General features: G+C 50.1%; 1 pseudogene; it reads left to right on the top strand.

Moving 5' to 3' along the window:
- The first annotated feature begins 69 nt into the window (after positions 1-69).
- On the top strand, positions 70-15,911 carry LOC148217450 (uncharacterized; annotated as a pseudogene).
- Positions 15,912-16,518: the final 607 nt, after the last annotated feature.

Raw genomic sequence — 16,518 nt, 5'->3', positions numbered from 1 at the left:
ACCGTCTGAGGAAGGGCTAAACCTGCAAAGGCTGCACATTTCTATACATGTAAGGGACAGTTGCCGGCTATGGATGAAATGGATAATGAGGTAGCCTTTCATTTATTTATATGCTTTTTAGAAAAATGGGGAGTAAAGGATATTGACCTCAAAAAAGAACTGGCAGGTCTGATTGCCTTTGAAAAGGCATCAGGATTTTTTAAGGACAGTGGAGATTTGTTTGTAGCAGATGAGTCGAATAAATTATTGGTCAGGTATTGTGGGATATGGTTATAGATGACTCTAAACCAGCTAAAAAGTTTATGAAACCTTGGCGGGCAGTAAAAAGTGTTTGCAGAGGCATTTAACTGAGAAGCAGGTTGCTGCAGTGGCATCCTCTCACTTAAATGCAGGAACAGCTGCTGCAGAGTCGGATGCAGGCAGACTGAAGTTAGGAGTTCAGTCCGTGCCTATTCCTCCGACGGGAGGTCCGGTGCGAGTTAGCCGCCAACCGGAGTCAGAGACCGATCGTGCACGACCCTCTGCCCCGCGGATGGATAGTGATGAGGATAATGATTCATTGTCCCCAGGGGAGGAGGCTGAGATAGACGAGGAGGCAGCCAGAGATCATGGGGATGTTAATGACTCTTTGATTAGCATGAGAAGTGAGAGAAATAAGAAAGGGACTGAGAAAAGAAAAAAGGGCAGTGCTCAGATTTCCCCAGTAAACTGGAAAGTGATTCAAAGAACAGCAATTGAGAATCAGGATTAGAAGTTTGTAGTGGGTACAGGAGAGGATATTTTAGCCTTCCCGGTTATATATACACCGGGTGAGGGAGGACTTGCTGGAGAATTCCATGCTGTTGATTGGAAATTGCTAACTCAGTTGAGACAGACTGTGAATGAGGCAGGAGTGCACGGAGAACCGACTAAACAAATGCTAGGTTACATATGGGGCACTGCACTGCTCATTCCTGAGGATATTAAGACTGTCATGAAAATGATTCTGACCCAGTCACAGGTTATTCTATGGCAGGCCCATTGGAATAATTTATCTTTCCCAGCGGCAAACCTACTGCAGCCACAGCAGGATCCCTTACATGGGGTTACTGTGGAACAATTGATGGGCTTTGGTCAATTTGCATCACCTGATATGCAAGTAATGATGGGGCCAGAGAGAGTAAGAGAGTGAATGGGAATGGCAACGGAGGAATTAAAGAGAGTGAGAGTGGCACCATCAGCACCTTCTTACATGTGAGTAAAACAGGGAAAAGACGAGCCCTTTTCCTCTTTTGTTGATCGGTAGCGGGAGCTATAAATAGTGCAGATGTTCAGGAATGGATGAAAGGGACATTGCTGAGACAGTGTGTGTTAGAGAATTCTAACCCTTTTACAAGGAACATACTAGTGACATTGCCGGCTGATGCTTCAGTTGAGGAAATGTTAGATAGAATGAGCAGAGTGCCCGTAGATCATCAAGTCTTGTTAGTGGAAGCAGTGAAGGAATTAGGGAAAGATTTGGTGCAGACACGGCAACAAGCTTTTGCAGCAGCCCTCGCTCCTCTTCGCCTGAACTCACCTCGAAAGGAAGGAGTCCCACGGTCCAAGGACAAGTGTCATCGCTGTGGATGCAGAGGACACCTGCGGCATCAATGCAAAGTACAAAAGGTGTGGTGCCCACAGTGCCAAATGAATAACCACAGCTTGGAAGCTTGTCGCCGAAAGTCAAAAAACGATGGACTGAGAGCGAGAAGTGGCGGCTCGCAGACCCCAACAGCGGCTCAGGTGACAACAGCGCCACCTTGCGCCTGCCAGTGCAATCAGCAGCCAGGCTCCAACCCGCCACCTCAGGGAGCCTCGCACTGGCCCTGGCAACCGCAATAGACGGCACCCTGATCGACAACAGACCACAGAAAGGTCCCACTGGACTAAAAGGACCATTGATTATAGGAGGCCAAGCCCATGGAGCATTGTTATTGGGTCGGTCCTCCAGCAGAATGAAGGGACTTTTTGTATTACCTGGACTTATTGATGTGGATTATAATGGAGAAATCTGCATTATGGTTCAAACACATTTCCCACCAATGTATATCCCTAAAGGAAGCAGGATCTCACAGCTTGTACCTATGCAGCAGTTAACAGTGGCAATGACTCCAGCTAATAAGGAAAAGAGATGGGAAAGGATTTGGATCCACAGGTGGACTTGCATTATTGACACTTTCAATGGAAAATCGTCCTGTTGTAAATGCAGTTATTAAGTGTGACCGACAAACTTTACGCCTTCCTGTCCTTTTGGACCCCAGCTTGGACTTGACTATCATTTGCCAATTGGTTTGGCCACCACAATGTCCACTACAAAGAATGATGGGAGGAGTAGAAGGAGTGGGTGGAGCTGCTATTGCACAGCGAAGCCGAGATATAGTCCAAGTTACTATAGATGGCAAAACTGTTTCTATCTATGTCACCATAATGCCACTGCCAGAAAAGGTTAATGCCCTGATTGGAAGAGATGTGCTGACCTCTTTAGGCTTTGTCCTAACAACAGAGAGACCTTTTCCCTCGGGGCCATTGGATGGACTTTCCTGATTCAGCTGAAATGGCTGACTGATCAGCTGGTATGGATCGACCAGTGGCCACTGGAAAAGGAAAGTCTACAACAGGTTCACATGTTAGTTCACGAGCAATTAAATCAAGGACATTTAAAATTATCCACAAGCCCATGGAACACTCCTATTTTTGTGATAAAGAAAAAATCTGGGACATATCATTTGCTGCATGACTTAAGAGCAGTGAATGTACAGATGCAGACCATGGGAGCCTTGCACCCTGGACTGCCTAATCCTGCAATGATCCCAGAGCATTGGCATCTACTGATTGTGGATCTCAAAGACTGTTTTGTCACAATTCCCTTACATCCAGAGTATACACAGTGCTTTGCTTTTACAGTTCCATCCATTAATCGAGAAGCACCTGAGCAGAGCTTTGAATGGGTGGTTCTACTGCAAGGAATGAAGAACAGTCTCACTCTATGTCAGCTGTTTGTGGCTCGTGCATTACAACCCATTCGAATTGCATGGCCACATGCCATGATCTACCACTACATGGATGACATATCAGTGGCTCAGAAACAACCCTTGAATCCACAACCAGAGAAATTCTTGACACAACAGTGGCTGCAACAAGGTTTATCAATTGCCCCAGAAAAAGTTCAGCATTTTCCTACGTGGAAATATTTGGGATGGAAAATTGATAATGCCACAATGAGGCCACAAAAGTTAACTATCAAAATGGACGTAAAAAATGTAAATGATGGACAAAAACTCATGGGAGACTTACAGTGGCTACGACCAGTGGTTGGGATTACTAATGAACAGTTGGAAGTTTTGTGACCACTGTTGAAAGGAACTGATCCCACTGCTCCAGTAAGGCTCTCGCCCTTGCAGAATAACATGATTAAGCAGTTGAGCACTATAATTGCACAGCGAGTGGTCGATCATCTTGACCCTGACCTTCCAATTGATCTTACTATTCTAATTGGGCCATCACAGTTGCTTGGTGCACTTAAGCAGCACAAAAAGAAAAAGCGGGAGCAAGAGGAGGTCAGAGTTCTTGAATGGCTATTTCCACACTTACAACCATGAAAAACGATCCAGCAAAAGGTTGAGGACTTGGCTGAACTTATTTGTAAAAGAAGAACTCGAATAGTGCAGGTGTCAGGCAAGGAGCCCGGAACCATCTACTTGCCTCTTAAAAGAGAAGAGCTGGAGTGGTACCTGCGGAATTCTCAACTGTTACAAACTAGTCTCCTGAGTGAGGCACAGGACATCAATGTCAGCTCACTTAATGTTCCAATGCTTAAGTGGATGAGCCAGCAGAACTGGTTACAGATTCCAAAATATAGTGCACAGCCTCTCCAAGGAGCAGTTACAGTTTTTACTGATGCAGGAAGAAAATCACGGCGTGCTGCTGCCACGTGGCATGATGGCTCTAAATGGCATCATATCATTTTACAAGCAGAGACTGAAGACTCCTTACAAACTTTGGAACTGAGAGCAGTTGTTTGGTCTTCTAAAAAATGGCCAAGAGACAGGTTAAATGTTATAACTGACTTTCTGTATGTGGCTGGAATAGCTGCAAGAATTGAAGATGCCTGAATCAAGGACATACAGAACCCTCAGCTTTTTGAGCTGTTGAGACAACTGCAAGCATGCAACAATCAAGGGAAGAAATCATCTTCTGCCTTGCATATTAGAAGCCACAAATGAACCCAAGTTTTGGGAGAAGGCAATATGAGTGCAGACCAATTGGTCTCTGTGTCAGAGCCAATTAATGAATTCACCAAGGCCTGTGAAGCTCATGCTACATTTCATCAAAATGCCCGTGGCTTACACAAGTATTTCAACATCACGATGGAGGAGGCCAGAGGAATAGTCCGAGCATGCCCTACCTGTAGCCATCATGGTCCAGGTCTCGGTGTTGGGGTTAATCCTCGAGGCTTAGGCCCGAATGAAGTATGGCAAATGGATGTTACACATGTATCGGAATTTGGCCAACTCAAATATGTGCATGTTACAGTGGACACATACAGTCACTTTATTTGGGCCATGGCACAAACTGGAGAAAGTGCCTTACACGTGATTCAACACTTAACTTACTGCTTTGCAGCCATGGGAGTTCCTAAACAATTAATGACGGACAATGGTCCAGCCTATGTCAGTGAAAGGCTGAGAAAATTTTGTCAGCTGTGGGGTATACAGCATCCCACTGGGGTTACTCATTTCCCTACCAGACGGGCAATTGTGGAATGAGCAAATCAGACTTTAAAGTTATACCTTGGGAAATTTCAAAACATAACAGATGTGCAAGAAAGACTAGCCAAAGCATTGTTTGTGATGAATTACCTTTGTATATTTGCTAAACAGAATGTTCCCGTGGCATATGTTCATAGTGGACTTGAGGATACAAAAAGTAAAGAGGAAAAACCCTTTTTTGTGTTATACAGGGACCCTGTGTCAGGGATGTGGAAAGGCCCAGCAGAGGTTCGCTATGTTGGCCGTGGTTCTATGTGTGTGCTTACCCCTACAGGTCCTCTGTGGGTGCCGAGCAAGTGGACACGGCCAGCAGTGAAGGGGCCCGATAGTCTGGGGCCAGACAGCATCGGCTGAGATATGGCCCTGTCCTCCCTGCATTCCAACATGTAATTCTTCTAATTTGAATGCTACCCTTGAGAGCTGGGATCAATGGGCACTGCATCTCCCTACAGCCTCCACAAAACCTCAAGAATTGGAGCTTTGAGGGTCTGTAAAGGCGGATGGCTGTGTAAACTTTAATTGGACAAATGCAAAGACCCAGGTTGTAATTTAGCTGCTGTTAGTGTTAATTCTTCCTTACTGGTATATGGCAATGAGTCACTTTGGTGTGGTTATACAGCTCCCAATCGATCTGTGTCAAGCAATACTCCCATTCAATTACCACCTGGATACTTTCTTATTTGTGGTGATAGAGCTTGGTCTGGAATTCCTTCTCGGCTGAGAGGTGGACCTTGTACACTGGGGAGATTGTCATTGTTGGCACGAAATACATCAATGATTTTAAATGTATCCAGACATCACAGAGCAAAACGTATGACTCACCAATTTAGCAGTGAATGTAGAGACAATGTTAAATTTTGGTCTCCTGGTGCAATAATAGCAGCTTCAGCTTTAGCACCCGCAGTTGCTTCCTCAGGTGCCTTAGCAACCCTCAACAGGTTAGGCTGTTGGCTTGCAAAGCAAACCAATGCAACATCACGAGCCTTGTCAGATCTTTTGTTAGATGTGGACTCTGTTAGACATGCTACACTACAGAATCAGGCAGCAATTGATTTCTTACTGTTAGCTCAAGGGCATGGTTGTGAAGAATTTGAAGGGATGTGCTGCATGAACCTGACTGATCACTCTCAGTCAATTCATAAGCAATTAGCAGAGCTTAAGCAGCTTACTAAAGAGCTCCAAATTCAGGATGGGTCAGGCCTGGAATGATGGCTGAAATCCCTGGGTTTGGGACCATGGCTTACCAGCCTGGTACAGCACCTGATCACCATCGAGATAATTGTATTGATTGTGATTATTTGTGTGCCTTGTTTGATTCAATGCTTGTGATGAATGTTAAATGAGGCTACAGCAGCAGCTACTCAACGAGCATTGGTTGTACAAAAAGAGAAAGGGGGAATTGTTGAAGAATGGCTTGCTGATCAGGGCCATGGGTCTTTGGAGGCATCGTTTGAACAATCCCCTTGTTTATCAGATCAAGACAGGCTGTTCATCATTTCACAAGTGTTGCAATGTGTGCTGATGTGACAAGGACACTGTAATCTTGTCATCCTGGTCTATGTAACTTGAGAGAAGTTTCTCATGAGAACAAGGAAGAACCCTGGCAAAAAGAAACATTAATGTAGAGATCTGTGTACAGCAATCAAAATGTGACAGCTGTATGAGTTGCTTGCTAAGAGTATAAAAAGCCATTGTAACAGAGAATAAACAGAGCTTGCTTTATCAATTCCCTGGATCCACAGTATCACTCTGGACCATAGGTTTCATGCAGCTTTGCTGTGTCACACTGGCTCCTTGGTTCCATGAAGCCCCACTGTGTAACAAGGGAATCTTGGTCCCATGAGGTTCTGGGCTGTCACAATGGTGTCCTGGGTTCTGGACTGTAACAATAGACCCTTGGTTCCACGAGGTTCCATTACGTCACAATGCTCTCCTTGGTTCCACAAGGCCTTGCTTTGTCACAATGGACCCTTGGTTCCATGAGCTTCCCTAGTGTCACCATGGTCTCCTGGGATCTGCATTGTCACAATGGACAATTGGTTGCATGGGAGCCTGCTGTGTCACAAGAGAGCCTTAGTTCCATGACGTTCTGGACTGTCACAGTGGTCTCCCTGCTTCAACGAGGCCCTGGAGTGTCACAAGGGCTGCTTGGTTCTGTGAGCTTCCACAACGTCCCAATGGTCTCCTTGTTTCTGCAGTGTCATAGTGGACTCTTGGTTCCATGAGGTTCCTAAATGTCACAGGTCTCCTTGGTTCCATGTGGCCCTGCTGTGTCACCACAGCCCCTTGGTTCCAGGAGTTTCTGGGCTGTCAGCAGTGGTTCCTTTGTTCCAATCAGGCACCGCTGTGTCACACTGCACCCTGGCTTCCATGAAGTTCTTCAGTGTCACAGTGGCCCCTTGGATCCATGCGGTCCCATAGTGTCACCATGGTCTCCTTGGATCTGCATTGTCATAAGGGACCATTGGTTCCATGTGGCCCGGCTGTGTCACAGTGATGTGGATTCCGTAATTGCCTTCAGTGTCACAATGGAGCCTTGTTTCTGTGAGGCTCTGAACTGTCACAACTGTCTCCTTGGTTCCATCAGCCCCCGCTGTGTCACAAGGGTCCCCTTGGTTCCATGAGCACACCAAAGCTTTGCACAAACATTGCAAAGCACCTGCTTAACACACCTGGGAACATCTGTCTGCATTCAAAAGAGAGGTCACAGCTGAGAAAGGCACCAGCAGCTTCCATCTGCAACACAGATGCAGGGAAAGGACAGGGACAGAGAATTCAGCTGGAAGACTCCGAGAATTCTGCATCCAGACATCATTTCTGGTCCCACTGTCCCTAGTAGAAAGGTGTCATCATTCCAGGCAGCCTGTACTCAGCATGTGCTTCTACAGTGGGGGTTTGTCGTTTAGGAAACCTGCTCAGGCTTTTCCCTTCTTTCCTCACAAACAGGACTACTTGTCCCGGGCCTGGATGCAGGCAGAGCCCTGAGGAGAGCACGTGGGACATGGTGCAGTGGGCAGGGACAGCCAGCTGCAGAGTTCAGGGGGAAGGGCTTCTGGTGCAGGGCCAGGGATGTCAGTCCCAGCTGGGCCATGTCAGAAACGGTGAGGCTGGGCTTGGGGAGCAGCTTGTCCAAACAGGGTCAGCCTGCAAGGGGCTCATTCTTCTGTGTATGCAGACCTGCTTAGGAGAAATTCAGGATCAAGATCACTTGGGGAATGCTTCTATCAGCACTTCTCTGAACTGAAAAATAAAAACATGCTCGATAAAAAAAAAGAAAAAGTAATGAGCTGCACACTGAAATCTTCCTCCTCAAGTAAACTCCAAACTGAACTCCAAGCAGCTGCACAAGGCCTGGAGACTGGAAGACATTGGAAAGAAGACAAAGAGCTCCTGAGGGTTTTTTGTATTTTAATGATCCCCAACGGTGGATTTGGGGCTGAGTCCAGGAGCCCCAGGCACTGAGAGAAGGTTGAAGAAGCTGCTCAAGGAGTCAGAAGCAAAACTCCAAGTCCCTTGGAGCATCAGTGGCCACACTGAGGGCAGGGACTGCCAAAGGCTCCCCAGGGAGTGGTGAGAGCAGATCCTTGGGGCCAGGATTGCAGGAGCCCGAGGCTGTGAGCAGGGAACTGCAATGCTGAGCAAGGCCTGGGCTGGGTGGAGGAAGCAGAAAGGCCAAGGCCTGAGCCCAGGCCTGGGCCAGCAGGGCCTGTCCCTCACAGGTGGCTCGGGGCTGTTCCTGGGGCACTGGGATGGGAGAGGCAGCAAGGACAAATGTCATCAAGCTGTGTGACACTCCAGATGCTCATGGAACCAAGGGCCAGTGTGACACAGCAGGGCCTGATGGAAACAAGAGGCCATGCTGAGCCTGTGGGGCTGTAACAGCCCAGAACACTGAAGTGTTGGGGGTGGCCAAAGGTTCCTTTACTTGAGTTTCATGCACTGGAGAAACCTCAGACAGATATTCTCAAGAGGTTAAAATGACACAAAATTTTACTGGCAAAGTACAGAAAATCAAGGAACTTTGGAAAAGGATTTAATACAACATCCTACTCAACATAAAACACTTCTCATAGCAGGACCTTCATTAACTTAGCCCATTTAACCTAAAAACCTTTAAACACTTAAGTTGTTGAGGTACCCAAAACTGTTCCATATAAAGAGCATTAGAAGGAGAGGAAAGAGAGAGAGACAGAGAGTCAGAAGCTCTATAGAAAGACACACACATGGCTACCAACTCCTAGGGTTCCAGTGTGGGTGAGACACAGACCCCAGGAGAAGGCAGGGGATGGACCATGGGCTGAGCACCTGCTCTGGGTTTTAAGCCTCTGGGCCTTCCTGGGCCTCCCCCTAGGTGGGATTTTGGATTGCTGGGGCAATGAGAGCCTGGGTCAGCACCACCCCATTGTGTGACTGATTGACAGCTCATCCCGAGGGGTCTGAGGACATTGATCTCATCCAGCCTCTGACAGCGACCGTGGTGACACTGTGGAATCTCATGGAACCAAGGGGCCCTTGTGAAACTGTGAGGCCTCACAGAACTGAGGAGTCCATTATGACTGATAAGGAATATTTCTTTACACAAAATTTGATGGGTGAAGGTATGGGTGTTAATAGCTTTGAAATGGGTCCTAATGTCACTATTAACTTCAAGCAACAGGTTTACTACAGAGCCCAGACTGCTTGGCTCCTGAAACAGACAAATGGGTCTGCATGAACTTGAGTTGATGAACTTTGGGGTAAAATGACAGGTTCAAGAGGGGAAGATGTGCAGGTGATTTGGGAAGGCTGTACCTTCGTAGTACCTTGGCCAATGGGGAAAGGAAGAGGGCAACGTGCATCAGGGAGTTTAGGATAAAAGGAGGCTGCAGCCTCCAAAACCTCGACAGAAAAACCCCCATGGGTGTGTACCATAGTAGACTTTTTCCCTTTATTCAAATAAAGTTGCAGACACCTCCATCTCCTTTATGGACACTGGCTTTTCATAGTGTGATTTTCTGTACATGACACGATGGAATGTCACAGAACCAAGGAGCCCTTGTGACACATCAAGGCCTCGTTGGAACAAAGGAACCATTATTGACTGTACAGAGCCATGGGTCCATTGTGACAATGGAGATCCAAGGACACCATGGAGACACTCTGGGACCTCATGGAACCAAAGAGACCATTTTGACACTCTGGTGCCTCATGCAATCAGGGGCACCTTTGTGAGACTCAGGACCCCAATGGAACCAAGGGTCAGTGATGAAGCTGTGCGGCCCAGAGAACCAAGGAGCCTTTGTTACACAGCAGGGCCACATGGAGCCCAGGGGCCGTGGTGACTCTGCAGGACCTTAGGGAAGCAAGGGGCCATTGTTTACACTACAGAAGCAGGGAGAATATTGTGACAAGGAGAATATCGGGACGCTACAGGGACTCCTGGAATCAAGGAGAACATTGTGACACTGTGAGGCCCCATGGAACCAAGGCAACATGGAACAGGTCTGGCTGGCTGGGCCTCCCGGGGGCCACCAGGCATGTCTGGATGACCTTGGCATGTTGAGGGCTGCTGCTCGTCAGCCCCTAAAGCACTGGGGCTCTGGGCTTTCCTTCCTGTGGGAAAGAACTGTCCTTGTTCTCCAGGTGTCCATGGCCAAAATTGGGATTCCTTCTCCAAATTTCCATCTATGCAAAGATTGTTCCCAGATGAAATCTGCCAGGAGAGACAGATCTGGTGCCTTGGCCACCCAGGGGCCACCTCTCATCTGCCTTTGAAACACTGGCACCATGTGCTTTCCTTTCTCATGGGACAAAAATCACCTTTCACATCCTGGCAGCCTTGGCCAAATTTGGAGTCCACCTCTAGAATTCCCTAGATTCAAGGAAAGCTTCCAGACCAAAGCTGCCATGACTGACAAGTGTGGCTGGCCTTGGCTTTTTGGGAGCTGGCTCTCATCTGTGTTTGAAACACTTGTGCTCTGTCCTTTCCTTCCTAATGAAAAGAACTCTTCTTCTATACCAGGCACCCACAACCAAAATTGGGATTCCTTCTCCAAAAATCCCTGTGTCCAAGTGTTTCCCCCAGATGAAATCTGCCAGGACAGACAGGTCTGGCTGCCCATGGCAACTTGGGGGCTGCCTCTCTCCTGCTTTTGGAACACTGGGGCTCAGTGCTTTCCTTCCAATGGTAAAGAACCCTCCTTATTCTCAAGGTGTCCGTGGTCAAAATGGAGACACAGCCACCAAAATTCTGTATATCCAAGAACTTCTCTGTGACAAAAGCTGCCAGGACAAACACTTCTGGCTAGCTTGGCCTCCCAGGAGCCACCTCTCACCTGTTCTGCCTTTCAAACACTTGGGCTCTGTGCTTTCCTTCCTATGGAAAAAAGTCCCTCTTCTCAATGCGGAAATGGCCAAAATTAGGATTCTAGCTCTGAAATTGCCTATATCCAAGGGTTGCTTTCAGAAAAAAGCTAGAAGATGAGAGGTCTGGCCTGGCCTTGACCTCTGAGAGACACCTTTCATCTGCTCATGTAACGACACTGTTCCATGCTTTCCTTCCTATGGAAAAGAACTGTCCTTCTCTTCTAGATGTCCATGTCTGGAATTGCTATTCTGCCTCTAAAATTACATCTACCCGAGGATTACTCCCAGAGAAAATCTGCCAGCACTGTCTAATCTGACTGTCCTTGGCCTCTGGTGACTGCCCCTCATCTGCCCCTGCAACACTGGGGCTCGGTTGTTTCCTTCCTATGGAGACCATTGTGACACTGTGGGGACTCTGTGGCCCCAAGGACATCACTGTGGCCCTGCTGGGCTGCATGGTGCCAAGGGCCCAGTGTGAAGGGCTTTGTGGAACCAAGAGCCATTGTTGCATTCCAGGGCCTGGTGCAGCCCAAGGGCCCTTGTGATCCTGCAGGGCACCGTGGATCCATGGAGACCATTGTGGCATTGCAAGGCCCCATGGAATCATGGAGACCATTGTGACACTGTGGGGCTCCTGAGAACCAAAGGGCCATTGTGACCATGCAGGGTCTCATGGAAGTAAGGGGCCATTGTGACCCTGCAGAAGCCAGGAGAACATTATGACACTGTTGGGCCCCATGGAATCAAGGGGACATGGAACAGATCTGGGTGGTTTCGTTTCCCAGGAGCCACCTGACAGGTCCAGTTCATGCTCGAATGTCGAACTCTGCCTTCCAACAGCCCCAGGAGAACTGGGGCTCTATGATTTCCTTCCTATGGAAAAGATCCATCTGTCTTTTCAGGTGCCCACGGCCAAAACTGATACTTCCTCTGAAAAATTCCCTATATGCAAGGTTTCTCCCAGAGAAAAGCTGCCAGAACAGAGAGCTCTGACTGACCTTGGCCTCTAGTGATCATCTCTCACCTCAAAAAAGCCTTGAGGAAGTTGTTTGAACAGGTTTGACTACTGGAAAATCAAGGAGACTCTCATCCTCTGAAAACTTCAGATGCTCTTCTGATCATATGTGTCTTTTTTTGTTCTACTGTATTATGCATGAATTATTTTTTTCATCTAAAAATAGTATTCTTATCACTCTGCCAGTGTTATCTGACAAACAAATCATCTGCTACATATGGATGCAGGTGCAGGTGGGTTTGGGCAAATTTGGGGGAAAACCTCCAGAAGGAGCCCCCAGACAGCAAACCCCACGACTCCTCCCCCGCCACCACCGCGTTCAGGAAGAATTTCCTCGGAGAAGAGTGGGAGAAAAAACCTGTTTATTTAACAAGCAAGATACTCCCCAGCACAGGGAAAAAGACAACACCAGCTGACAAAAAAAACTCTTTCACCGTTCTGAAGGGATGACAAACTCAGTCTCTCTGGCGAGTGGTCGCCCAGTTATCAGTCTCTGGCGCTTGGGAATGGCTGCTGCAGGTGACAGAATGCAGACTGCCGGTGTTTCTTGGGGTTTCCCAGGTCCCCGTCCGGAACAGGTTCAGATGGTATCCAGGAGAGGGAGGGGACGGGGTGGAAGAGAAAACAGTCCAGGGAAAAAGTTGGACTGCCTCGCTGAACTAACTAATAAGCAAAAAGCAAGGGCAAAGTGAAGGAAAGAAAAAGAGGCAGAAGCGAGCAAGCAGGCAAGCAAGCAAGCCGAGCTAAAACCTCTCCTAAACATAGACCATGGGGGAGGTGAGCCGGCTGATAACAAGACAAAACAAAGCTTTACTCTCAGAGTCAGTCCTGGAAGCACAGGACATAATACCAAACATAATCAGGACACACGATTGGAGATAGAAACACCATAACATCACCCTAGGACAGCAGGTCCCCTGTATAAGCAAGAACAGTAAAGAATGCAGCAGGAATGATTTGTCTCTGCTCCCATCTGTCCCATCTCCTCTGGAGCTGGAGGTGCAGCCGTGGTGCCCACAGCAGCCCTGGGGCTCTGTGCCCCATGGCCTCCCTGCTGGGCAGCCTCTGCCAGCTCCTGCACAGCCCGTGGCACCTGTGGGCCTGCACTGACAGCCCTGCCCCGGGCTCTGCCGGGCTCTGGGCCAGCACAGAGGCCGGGCAGGGCTGGCCATGGCTGGGAACAGGCCCTGAGCCCCGCAGGAGGATGGAGCTGGGCCACAGCCAAACTCAGCCCAGGCCAAAGCTGGGCTCAGCAGCCAGGGCTGGCAAGGGCTGGGGACAGAGGCTGGCGCTGACAAATGTCCTGGGCCCCCTCCCTGCTCTGTGCATGCCACCAAGGGCACAGAGCAGCCTCCTCTCTGGGCCACTTGCCTGTTTGCAATGCCTTGCCCAGGCGCTGGCCCTGCCCCACAAGGCCTGGGCTGAGTCGTGCCCCTGCCCGCTCAGCCAGGCTGACATGGACACTGCTGCTTTCTCTGGCAGGCTCTCTCAGGCCAGCCCAGCTCCCTGCAAGCTGTGCCAGCTGCCCTGAGCTCTGTGCAGCACCAAGGGCCTCTCCCCAGCACAGCCCAGCCGGCTCTGGCCCCACAGCTCTGCTCAGGCCAGGGGGCTCTGGGCAGTGGCCCCACGGCCTCAGCCCCTGCCAAGGGCACAGCAGCAGCTGCAGCTCAGAGAGGACTCAGCCCCAGCCATGGCCAAGCTGCTTGGCCAAGGCAAAAGGAGGCTCCCTGGCTGCCCTGCTCCCCTCTCCCTCAGCTCCTGACAGCTCTGCAGCCCCTCCTGCCATCCCATCTGCCCAGGCCAGCACAACAGCCCCGGCCTTGGGGCCCTCCAGAGCTGCTCCTGCTCCAGGCCCAGGGCCCATCCCAAAGCTGGGGCAGCCACAAAGCTGTGCCCATTTCTGTTCATTGCTGCTCTGATGAGGATGGATCCTCAGACACTTGGAGGCTGCTGATGAATTTCACTCCTCCAGAGGCCTCTTCTTTCTTGAGGTCTTCAGTTGAGAAATTCAGTGTCAACGACTAATTAACACTTGTTCAAAACACCCAAATAAAATAAGCTCCTGGGAATAATTCAAATCTTCAATTCTTCTGTGGTTAATTAGACAGATTTTAGAAGTGCATTCAAAGAGAATATACTATATTGAAAACAATATAGAAAAAATTGTTTTGTTTTCTTTTCCTGTTAGTAGATTGGTATCAGCAATCTCCTGTTGAAATTGATCCCCAAGACCTCCTAATGCAGTCTAAACACATATAAAAATCAAGACCCTTTATGGCTGACAATCAATCACACTCTGTCCCTACCCCCACCCCACCATTTCCTCCATCCAACCCCTGGCACTCAGAGCAGCCTTGTGCAAATCTGAGCTTCCTGCACCCCAGGCTGTGCCTGCAGCTTTCAGCTCCTTGGCACCAACTCCCACCTGCTTTCCTTGCAGAAGGAGCTGCCCCAGACTCAGAGGGATGTTCATTTATTGTCAGCAAACAAAACCAAGCAAAGGCACAGCTCCCTAAAAAACCAAAAGTCATTCCTGTGCTGGATATTTCATCCACTTTCCACAGCAGACAGTCTCAGAGCAATGGAAAACACGTTCTGTGCCCAGCACAGATCCCAGGATGTCCCAAACCCTCCCTGCCCCGATTCTGCCCAGATTTGCTCTTTGCACACTCGAGTCACACGCTGAAGTCCCGAGCTCCCTGCATGGCCAGAGGGAGGAAAAGAGAGAAAGTGGCTGAAGAGCTCTCTTGTGCACAGCTACAGCTGCACTAATGCCAATCTTCTGGGCTCACAGGAACTTGATCCCACAGCCTGTGCAGCATCTGTTCCCTGGGCAGAAATCTGGCTGGATGGGCAGGCCCAAGGAGTGCTGGGCAATGGAGCCACATCCAGGGCTGTGCCCAGGGCTCAGGGTTGGGGCCAGGGCAGTGAAATCTCTTTGTTGCTGATGTGGACGAGGCCATGGAGGGCACCCTCAGTCAGTGTCCAGGTGAGGCCAAGCTGGGTGGGAGTGTGGCTGTGCTGCAGGGCAGGAAGCTCTGCAGAGGGATCTGGACAGGCTGGAGCCATGGGCCCAGGACAATTGGATGAGGTTCAGCAAGGGGTTGATTTGTGGAACATCCTTGGGGGAGGCTGCAGAGCTGGGGCAGGGGGGATCCAGGGGAACAGGGGACCCTGCTGGGCATGAGCAGCAGGGGAGACTTCTCTGGGGAGGAAAACTGTGAAGGGGGCTGGGGCAGAGTGACCAGCCCAGTGACCTCAGGCATCCCCCTGGGATGTCACACAGCCCTGCTGATGTCACAGCCTGCTCTGTGATGTCACTGCACTCTGATGTAACACAGCTGCACTCTGTCACAGCCCACTCCGTGATCTCATGGCCCACTCTGTGATGTCATTCTGCCTCCCTCTATGATGTGAGAGTCTTCCATGTGAAGTCACAGCCTGCTCTGTAATGCCACAACTTATCCTGTGATGTCACAGCTGGCTCTCTGATGTCACACCACCACGGTGTGATGTCACACAGTGCCCTCTATCATGCCATAGGTGATCAATGACCTCACATAACCCACTCTGTGATGACACAGCCCCTCTGTGACATCACAGCCATTCTCTGAGGTCACTGCACCCTCTCTGGGACATCCCCCAGTGTCACCTTTGTGGCGTGGGGGAAGGGCGATCTCCAAGTGCATTTGGGCCCCTGTGCCTGCAGCCCCCAGTGCCTGGAGGTGCCCAGCAGCTCCCGCAGCCTGCAGAACCTCTGAGCCACCCCCGACAGCCACAGGTGTCTGTCCTCATCCCAATGGACCTGGCACCGCTTGGAATCCTGGCTGGAGCGCGGCTGTGGAGCGACCACTGGGCTCAGAGAGGTGGAGACCCCCGGGAGCCCCCAAACCCCTCCTGCCCCACAGGTGCCCCTGGCAGCCCCAGGGCTGTGCCCGTCCCCGTGTCACTGTCCCCATGGGTGGCAGGGCTGTGTTTCCCTCTTGGGGATGGGGCCCTGCACAGTCCCGGCCCCCCAGACCCCCGGGGGTGCCATGGGGGTCTCACCTGGGAACTGTCCAAGGCCTGGGGGCTGTGGCACAGCAGGGACACCCCCGGGGCACCCCCGGCCGCCTCCAGCTCAGTCACATCCCACTTGGCCCTGCCAAGGGCAGAGACATCCGTGGTCCCTCTCGGGGACACCCCAGGACCCCCTGTGCCCACCCCTTTGCCCACCCCTCACCACGGTGTCCCCAATCCCCGCAGGTCCCGGGGTGCCCAGGGGGCTGGATGGGGACCTGTCCCTCCCAGGGGGATTCTGTCACCTCCCTTCCCCTATTTAGTGGTTTTGGTTTTCCAATTGAAGAATTCCCAGCCAATATACCAATT

Source organism: Sturnus vulgaris, unplaced genomic scaffold (assembly GCF_052056855.1).
Source record: "Sturnus vulgaris isolate bStuVul1 unplaced genomic scaffold, bStuVul1.hap1 Scaffold_84, whole genome shotgun sequence".
Lineage (NCBI taxonomy): Eukaryota > Metazoa > Chordata > Aves > Passeriformes > Sturnidae > Sturnus > Sturnus vulgaris.
The sequence above is the reverse complement of the archived record's forward strand: the minus strand, read 5'-3'. Positions and strand labels throughout refer to the sequence as shown.